At 34.4% G+C, this 10509-nt stretch overlaps 2 long non-coding RNA genes across 2 annotated transcripts; one reads left to right on the forward strand and one right to left on the reverse strand.

The window, feature by feature from the left end:
• Positions 1 to 2086: 2086 nt before the first annotated feature.
• On the forward strand, positions 2087 to 2747 carry LOC142223252 (uncharacterized). Its single transcript, XR_012718644.1, has 2 exons — positions 2087 to 2469; positions 2538 to 2747. It is a non-coding gene; the product is annotated as an uncharacterized LOC142223252 (long non-coding RNA).
• Positions 2748 to 10155: 7408 nt separating this feature from the next.
• On the reverse strand, positions 10156 to 10508 carry LOC142223257 (uncharacterized). Its single transcript, XR_012718645.1, has 2 exons — positions 10407 to 10508; positions 10156 to 10349 (listed from the first exon to the last, which is right to left on the reverse strand). It is a non-coding gene; the product is annotated as an uncharacterized LOC142223257 (long non-coding RNA).
• Between the last annotated feature and the right edge of the window lies 1 nt (position 10509).

Genomic DNA, 10509 nt, shown 5'->3' on the forward strand with positions numbered 1-10509 from the left:
TCGCTGGGGATTTTTGTCCTGCCCTCCAGTTGATGGAATTTAAATCCGGAATTTGGCAAGGAACCGAGCTGATTTGGAACATGTGTGATACCTCAAAATGTTCGTGTTGATGTCAGCTTTCATGTTCTTTTGTCCAAATTTTCTAGGTTCTTAATATGTGGACACCAGGCGTTGATTAGTGTCCTGACCACCAGTTTCAACACTGAAATCTGGAATTTGACTGGGAACCGAGCAGATTTGGAACATGTGTGATACCTCAAAATGTTCGTATTGATGTCAGCTTTCATGTTCCCTTGTCCACATTTTTTTAGTTTTTTAGTATGTGTCCTCCAGACTGGATTTAGTGTCTTGAACTTGGAGTTGCACATAGAAATCATTGATTTCTGAAGCAAACTAAGTGATTTGGACAATGAGTCATACCTTAAATTGTAGCTAAAGAATCACTCTACATGTCTAGAAATTCCTAAGCATTAGTAGTTGGACAGTTTTCCTATATTTTTGACCAGGAATCTCCAGGAAATATAGGAAAAAAATTTTGTCCAGGAATCTCCAGAAAATGTCTGTTTTCATGTTCCTTTGTCCAAATTTTCTAGATTTTTAATATGTGGACACCAGGCGTTGTTTAGTGTCCTGACCACAAGTTTCAACAATAAAATCTGGAATTTGACTGGGAACCGAGCTGATTTGGAACATGTGTGATACCTCAAAATATTCGTATTGATGTCAGCTTTCATGTTCCCTTGTCCAAATTTTCTAGGTTTTTAGTATCCCTGCCAGCGTTTCAAAGTTTCATTTCATCCTCATCGCTACCACAGACTCGTAAGTGACACTGCAACAATCGCCAACTGTGATAGTATTTTGCCATCACTATTCGCATGAAAGTATTTTGCCATCACTATTGTTACAAGAGCCATTTTATATTTTGTGAAACACCAAGCACAACTAGCTTCTTATAATTTATTTAACTAAAAATGATAATAAAGTGCTGAAAACATAATTATTTCGCTTAAAATTGTGAAAGGTATATTGGTGAACATTTTCCAAATGGAATATAGTGATAGTTTTTCAAATATTTTTCCATACACTCTGCCTCCATTGGGAATAAAAGCACTGGCTGATAGACGCTACAACATGTAACTTGCAACTTGTAACTCAACATCAATCTTTTATTAATGCATAAAAATATATTAAATGTGATGTGAAGTCGTATAAATGTTATATTTATGAGAATTTATAAATGTTTAATCAAATTAATAAACCTCTAAACAATCGTGTTTTACTTGACCACAATGATTCTTTTACAACTATCTTAAAATGCAATTTGTCTGATTGTTTGAAGGGGCTCTTATTGGCGTCCTTCTAAATGTATCCAGAAGGGCACCTACTAATTGCACTCATGCGATACTTTTTTGTAGTAACTTGGCGTGGTACAATTTCTCAATAGTGACGACGCTTTTCCGAGGAGTTTTGGATATCATATACGACTGTTTTCGACGTAGTGGGGATTCTCAGAAGCTCCGTCAAATTCAAAAAATGTTGGCAGGGATGTGTCCTCCAGGCTGGATTTAGTGTCCTAAACTTGCGAGTTGCACATAGAAATCATTGATTTCTGAAGCAAACTAAGTTATTTGGAAAATGAGTCATACCTTAAATTGTAGCTAAAGAATCAGTCTACATGTCTAGAAATTCCTAAGCATTAGTAATTGGACAGTTCGGAACAGTTGATAAAAAAGGTACTTTTTCAGTTTTTGTCGCCTCTGTGTCACCCTGTGAACAGACAAATTTTTTTGTTATCGAAAATTAGCGACGTCGCTAACTTCACGGAGGTGGAACCACCCGCTTTCGGTTGGCAAATAATTCGGTTGAGGCAACGAATTTGTTTTCTGGGTGTATTTAAATAAATTATAATAAGCTAGCTGCGCTTGGTGTTTCACAAAATATAAAATGGCTGTTGTAACAATAGTGATGGCAAAATACTTTCCTGTATATTTACTACATTATGATACGTTTGCCCCATCACAGTTGGCGATCGTTGTAGTGTCATTTACGAGTCTGTGGTAGCGATGAGGATGAAATGGAACTTTGAAATGCTGGCAGGGATGTTTTACATTAATTAAGGTATGTGTTGTGTTAAAAGTTACAATTCTGCTATATTCTGCTGATGGCCATCGCCAGCCAATGTGTTTATCCCATTCATCGCACACAATTTTAAGCGTCCCTGCCAGCATTTCAAAGTTCCATTTCATCCTCATCGCTACCACAGACTCGTAAGTGACACTGCAACAATCGCCAACTGTGATAGTATTTTGCCATCACTATTCGCATGAAAGTACTTTGCCATCACTATTGTTACAAGAGCCATTTTATATTTTGTGAAACAACAAGCACATCTAGCTTCTTATAATTTATTTAAATAAAAATGATAATGAAGTGCTGAAAAGATAGTTATTTCGCTTAACATTGTGAAAGGTATATTGGTGAACAATTTTTGACTTTCCAAATGGAATAAAGTGATAGTTTTTCAAATATTTTTCCAGACACGCTGCCTCCATTGGAAATAAAAGCACTGGCTGATAGACGCTACAACATGTAACTTACAACTTGTAACTCAACATCAATCTCTTATTAATGCATAAAAATGTGTTAAATGTGATGTGATAGCCGTATAAATGTTATATTTATGAGAATTTATAAATGTTTCATAAAATTAATAAACATCTAAACAATCGTGTTTTACTTGACCACAATGATTCTTTTACAACTATCTTAAAATGCACTTTGTCTGATTGTTTGAAGGGGCTCTTATTGGCGTCCTTCTAAATGTATCCAGAAGGGCTCCTAATAATTACACTCATGCGATACTCTTTTGTAGTAACTTGGCGTGGTACAACTTCTCAATAGTGACGGCGCTTTTCCGAGGAGTTTTGGATATCGTATACGACTGTTTTCGACGTAGTGGGGATTCTCTGAAGCGCCCCCAAATTCAAAAAATGTTGGCAGGGAAGATCGAGTTTAGCTGCTAAAAACGTCATTTTTTCATAATCCATTTTAAGGAATACAAACTTTGTGAAAATTTGCTTTGGGCTTTTCCCCATCAAGTTATAATAAAATTTGCAACAAATATGTATAATTTCATGCATTTTTCTTACTGATTTAGTTTTCACTTTAGCGATTTTAGCGGCTAAACTCGAACTTAATACTCACCTTAAAGGTGGGTATTAAGTTGGAGTTTAGCCGCTAATTTTCACTGAAGTGAAAACTAAATCAGTAAAAAAAGTCATAAAATTATACATATTTGTTGCATATTTCATTATAACTTGATGGGGAATATCCCACAGCAAATTTTTACAAAGTTTGTATTCATTAAAATGGATTATTAAAGAAAAGTAATCGTGAAAAAATGACGATTTTAGCGGCTAAACTCGAACTTAATACCCACCTTAATAAATTTTTCAAAAAACTTGTTCTGGGATTCACCCATTGAAGGTTTCCATCGGAATCAGGTGACCAGGACACTAAATCCAGCCTAGTGTCCACATATTAAAAGTCTAGAAAAATTGGACAAAGGAACATGATACGAACATTTTAAGGTATAACTTATGTTCCAAATCAGCTCGGTTCCCAGTCAAATTCCAGATTTCAGTGTTGACACTGGTGGTCAGGACACTAACCGACGCCTGGTGTCCACATATTAAAAACCTAGAAAATTTTGAGAAAGGAACATGAAATCTGACATCAATACGAACATTTTGAGGTATCACACATGTTCCAAATCAGCTCGGTTCCTTGTCAATTTCCAGATTTAAATTCCATCAACTGGAGGGCAGGACAAAAACCCCAGCGACGGCTGACTTGCTGTACATTTTTTAAAAGGAAAGTATGCCAGTCGATAGAAAGCAAGTTTATATAATTTGAAGTCATTCATTTGTTAAAGAAGTTGTTCCTAAGAATTCTCATTCAAGATTTTCATCTGGAATTTGATGACCACGACACTAAATGCAGCCTGGTCATCACAACAAAAAGAAAGATCGCAATTTAGCACATGTTTCAAAGTGAAATATGTTTTTTTCAAGGCTAATAACATGGGAATAAATTTGAATTTATATGAGCTATTTATAATTATGTATTAACCGGTATTGGCAAACATTTCTACTAATTCCCTAAATCAGTGGTGCGTATATAGAAGAGCTATATCTAAATATTAACCGATTTAAACCAAATTTGGCATACTTGACGATATCATCAGTTTTTAGTAACTATGTATGCCAAATTAATCTATATATACAGTGCTGTTCAATTTGCAACCACGTTCCCTGTTGAAAATAAACTGTAATTATAATGAAAATAAAAATATTAAAACCAAACTTTTAATACAATGTTGTTTCTTATTATGTAAATTTTAAATATTTTAGGAAAATAATAGTTTTGACTTGTTTAAAAAATTTGCAACTAATATTAATTGTCACATATAATTAAATATAATTAGGGCTGTTTTCTTTTAGCACTGGATACCCTAAGCCGTGAAGGACTAAAAGAAAACAGAGTACCCGTTTATCCAGGACATCTCCAAAAATATGCAACACTGTCATTAGATGTTTAAAGCCAATCACAGAAAAGAAGTGAAATCTTGCATTTTTAATGTATGAAATGCTCCAATTAGTAATAAATATTTACTGCTGCGATTATTTATGACACTATACCACTTTGAATTACATGTTTTTCCATAAATTAGTCACAATAAAGTGCTATTGTGAATCGATGAATCAAAACACAATCTGGCAAGATCGGCGCGACTAGCACCAGAGAGAATAAAAAGACAAGCACTCTTCTACAAAAACAACAAATGTCAACCGTATAGATGTCGCACAATGCCTGCAGCTTTGGTATTGCCGACGTTGCGGTCGAAGCGCTGTTTTGATAAATTCCCAATAAACACAAACGTTTGAAAAATACTAAAATGCAATAATTTTTCAAACATTTTTTCAAAGGATTAGGGTAATATTCAAGTTGAGAAATTGTTGAGAAAATCGCGTTCTCAACAAAAAACAGACATTACCCTCAACAGTAAAATTCAACACATCAGCAATAATTTCTCAATTGTAATCCCCAAATTGCAATGCATCGCTACTTAATAATTTCTCAAACAGTTTTCAATGTGAGACAAATTAAAAATTAATATTGTTGCGAATATTTTCTAACCACAATTTGTATGAAATTCAATCCCATTTCTAACTGAAAGTCAACGATAAATTTCTAGGGATTTTGTATAATTTATTAATTTTTTTTTCGGTAAAAAATAGAATAGTATTAAAAATAACATTAATAATAATAAAAAAATAATAATATAATACAAATCAAAACATAATTATTTTATTTAACTATTAATAAATAAAACTATCAATACAACTTTAAATATCTTAAACATTTTTACATGTGTAATTCGATTTCCTCCATAATGTTGGTGTCACATAACTATTAATAAATTATTAATTAATATGCTGGCAGTTTGTAATAGATTCCAGCAAGAGCAATTCACAAAATAAGAAACTGATGACGGGATGTAAATTGATGTAATGCACATTTTCATTCAGAAGTTCTTGATATGGGAATTGTTACACTTTGAAAGTTTTCTGGAAACTTTTCCTTGTTGTTTCTTTCATCATTTTTTCATCGGCCAAAATCTTCCAAGAATATAGCATCCAATGATTTTAGTTTTCTGCAAAACAATCGAGTTTAGTGATTTCCATTAAGTTTTCATTTCACTTTTTATTTTGACTTACCAATTATAGTTAGCTTTTTGGATTAATTCCAGTCTATTGTCCAAAATATTTCGTATTTTTGTATTTCTTCCAACTGACCCACAAAATTCGATTTCCTCAAGAACGTTGGTGTCACAAAATGGTTATAAAATTCTTAAAATTCCGGCAATTTGCAACTAACGTGCTGGCCAGAGAGTTAGAATAAATTTCTAGCAATATGAATTCACAAAATAACAAATTGAACCGATGATGCGATGTAAATTAAACTATCGATGTGATTTATCATCCAGTTGGTATGGGAAAGCATAACCAGCCTCTTAATTTTTCCAAGCAGCAGCATCCAAAGATTTTAGTTGTCTGCAAAGAGATTTGAGTTTAGTGACTTCCTTAAAGTTTTCATTTCGTGTTTTATATTTACTTACCAATTATTATAAAATATTTTAAGAAATTTCAGTTGATTATTGATTATCAAAAAATTTCCACATTTTTTTATTTCTTCCACGAACTTCGTTGCACAAAGTAGTATTGAAAACCATGTGGTTTTTTCGTTGCATTTCATGGTAGTGTTTTGTCAAAGTTTTCTCCAATTATCTTCAACACATTTTCAAAGTTTTCGTCAATATTTTGGCGGTTTGGAAGTGATCCGAAAACAATTTGAAAATGTATTGAAGATGACTTGTTTCAAGTCAAGATGAATTTATGTTGAAAATGATATTTATCCTCAAACTGAAAAGGTGTTGTATTTGAAAAACGCTCATCCTGTGTTTATTGGGTTCTTTATAAAGGCATCGGCAGTTATAATTTCAAATTGTCTGCCAAAAAATTTAATACAATGAAAAGATTTATATAAAAGAACATTTGTTGTGCGACGATGTTCTGGATAGCCCATACAAATGTTGTATCCAGTGCAAAAAGAAAACAGCCCTATTAAAGTTTTTGTAACTTTTAATGATAAATGTTAATAGTATAGTATCAACTGCCGTTTGATTACTTCTGCACAACATCCCCTGCCAGCATTTCAAAGTTCCATTTCATCCTCATCGCTACCGCAGACTCGTAAGTGACACTGCAACAATCGCCAACTGTGATAGTATTTTGCCATCACTATTGTTACAAGAGCCATTTTATATTTTGTGAAACACCAAACACAACTAGCTTCTTATAAGTTATTTAAATAAAAACGATAATAGGGCTGTTTTCTTTTTGCACTGATAGCAACTTTTGTATGAAAATCGTTGCACTGGTGTTCTATCCCGAACAACTATCAGTGCAAGTCGCACCAGAGTCACCATTATATGCGATTTTTTAGTTGTCAAAATATGAGTTGGCAACTAAAGTAATACTCGGAAAGAAACACATCTCAAGTGAATGTCACATACAGAGAAGAAGAAGAAACGAACATTAAAAAATGGTAAAAAGTAAATAAACAAATACAAATTTGTTTGGATTTTGAGTTAAGGTGAGTATTAAGTTCGAGTTTAGCCGCTAAATTCGTCGTTTTTCACGATTACTTTCCTCTAATAATCCATTTTAAGGAGTACAAACTTTGTGAAAATTTGCTTTGGGCTATTCTATGTATAATTTTATTCCTTTTTTTGCTGATTTAGTTTTCACTTTAAGGCCGGTACTCTGTTCGGTTTTCGCGTTGAAACTCCATACAAAACCAAAAAATGCGAAAAATTTGCGAAATTTTTTCCATTTGTGATACTTTGTTTTTTCGTGTTGAAAAAATGACTTTTATAGCACGGCGCCATTTGCAACGTGAATTAAGAAATAATTTATTTATTAAAAACTATTTGTGCGGGTTTATAAATCAAACACGGGCCATATTTTTGTTCCGAAACTATACAAAGGATCAAAGGAATAGCAGATCAATTGCCCAAAGAAAAATAAAATGTTATTTTGTAAAAACAAGCAACACCACCAACTTAATCCAATATCGCTCCCTGTAAAATAGCGCTCCAAGCTATCTAAAAAAACGCCGCTTTCTATGTGCGAAATAATGGTTTCCATAAAAATTTTTCGCAAGAATGAACATAGTACCGGCCTTTAGCAATTAAACTCGAACTTAGTACTCACTTTTACTCTCGTGGAGTTTGTAGTATTCGAACGCCTGAATCAGTAATAGTCACTTGCAGGCTACGAGCTCCACACTGTGGACCAGTTAGTGCATATGTTTGCAACACCCAGAAGAAGACGAAACATGCCCAAGGAAAAATAAAATGTTATTTTGTAAAAACAAGCAACACCACCAACTTAATCCAATATCGCTCCCTGTAAAATAGCGCTCCAGGCTACCTAAAAAACGCCGCTTTCTATGTGCGAAATAATGGTTTCCATAAAAATTTTTCGCAAGAATGAACATAGTACCGGCCTTTAGCAATAAAACTCGAACTTAGTACTCACTTTTACTCTCGTGGAGTTTGTAGTATTCGAACGCCTGAATCAGTAATAGTCACTTGCAGGCTACGAGCTCCACACTGTGGACCAGTTAGTGCATATGTTTGCAACACCCAGAAGAAGACGAAACATGTAGTTATTATTGATGTAGGACGGATGGTATCGAAAATAGGCTATATCGGACCACTTCTACTTATACCCTCCATATAAACGGACCACCAGAGCCTCTGGGAGGAACAAAAGTTATCCGATTCGGTTGAAATTTGGTACGTGGTGTAAGTACAAGGTCTCTAACAAACATGCCCAAATTGGTCGATATCGGTCCATAATTATATATAGCCCTCATATAAACCGATCCCAAGATTTGACCTCAGGACCCTCTTGAAAGAGTAAAATTCATCCGATTCGGTTGAAATTTGGTACGTGGGTTAGTAAAGGGTGATTCTTTTGAGGTTAGGATTTTCATGCATTAGTATTTGACAGATCACGTGGGATTTCAGACATGGTGTCAAAGAGAAAGATGCTCAGTATGCCTTGACATTTCATCATGAATAGACTTACTAACGAGCAACGCTTGCAAATCATTGAATTTTATTACCAAAATCAGTGGCAGAAAATCCGCTTTTTTATCGACAAATTTTGTTCAGCGATGAGGCTCATTTCTGGTTGAATGGCTACGTAAATAAGCAAAATTGCCGCATTTGGAGTGAAGAGCAACCAGAAGCCGTTCAAGAACTGCCCATGCATCCCGAAAAATGCACTGTTTGGTGTGGTTTGTACGCTGGTGGAATCATTGGACCGTATTTTTTCAAAGATGCTGTTGGACGCAACGTTACGGTGAATGGCGATCGCTATCGTTCGATGCTAACAAACTTTTTGTTGCCAAAAATGGAAGAACTGAACTTGGTTGACATGTGGTTTCAACAAGATGGCGCTACATGCCACACAGCTCGCGATTCTATGGCCATTTTGAGGGAAAACTTCGGAGAACAATTCATCTCAAGAAATGGACCGGTAAGTTGGCCACCAAGATCATGCGATTTGACGCCTTTAGACTATTTTTTGTGGGGCTACGTCAAGTCTAAAGTCTACAGAAATAAGCCAGCAACTATTCCAGCTTTGGAAGACAACATTTCCGAAGAAATTCGGGCTATTCCGGCCGAAATGCTCGAAAAAGTTGCCCAAAATTGGACTTTCCGAATGGACCACCTAAGACGCAGCCGCGGTCAACATTTAAATGAAATTATCTTCAAAAAGTAAATGTCATGGACCAATCTAACGTTTCAAATAAAGAACCGATGAGATTTTGCAAATTTTATGCGTTTTTTTTTTTAAAAAAAGTTATCAAGCTCTTAACAAATCACCCTTTATATTGTCTCTAACAGCCATGCAAAAATTGGTCCACATCGGTCTTTAGTTAAATATAGCCAATGGCCAATCACACAACATTTGGTCTATATCGCCAAAAATAATCTACGAAATCTGTATTTCTATAGAAATTTTTTTAATTTTTTATTTCTTAGAAGATTTTAACAAACCAAAACTAACTTGTTGAATGCGCCATTTTTGGTGGGTTAGAAACTTAGATGCCTACATAACACTACCGCCAACATCACACCAAAGGATAATTACAAACAATTAAATACACGGTCGCATGCTTTGGGCAGGTGAGAAATCATTTGTTGAGCCTCAAAAAATGGATAATATAGAAAAGAGGATTACCCTGCCAACATTTTTTGAATTTGGGGACTCTTTTGAGAATCCCCACTACGTCGAAAACAATCATATACGACATCAAAAACTCGTCGGAAAAGCGCCGTCACTATTGAGAAGTTGTACCACGCCAAGTTACTACAAAAATGTTTCGCATGAGTGCAATTATTAGGTGCCTTTATAGATCAATTTAGAACGACGCCAATAAGGGACCCTCCAAACAATCAGAAAAAGTGCATTTTAAGATAGTTGTAAAAGAATCATTGTGGTCGAGTAAAACACGTTTGTTTAGATATTTATTAATTTGATTAAACATTTACAAATTCTTAAAAATATAACATTTATACCACTATCACATTACATTTAACATAATTTTTGGCATTAATGATGATGTTGAGTTACAAGTAGCGAGTTACATGTTGCTGCGTCTATCAACCAGTGTTTTTATTCCATGGAGGCAGCGTGTCTGTAAAATATCTGAAAAACAATCACTTTATTCCATTTGGAAAATCACCAAATTGTTCACCAATATACCCTTCACAATTTTAAGCGTATAATCTATGTTTTCAGAACTTTATTTTCGTTTTTATTTAATTAAAATATAACAAGCTGGTTGCGCTTGGCGTTTCACAAAAAA

Source organism: Haematobia irritans, chromosome 2 (genome assembly GCF_050003625.1).
Source record: "Haematobia irritans isolate KBUSLIRL chromosome 2, ASM5000362v1, whole genome shotgun sequence".
NCBI lineage: Eukaryota > Metazoa > Arthropoda > Insecta > Diptera > Muscidae > Haematobia > Haematobia irritans.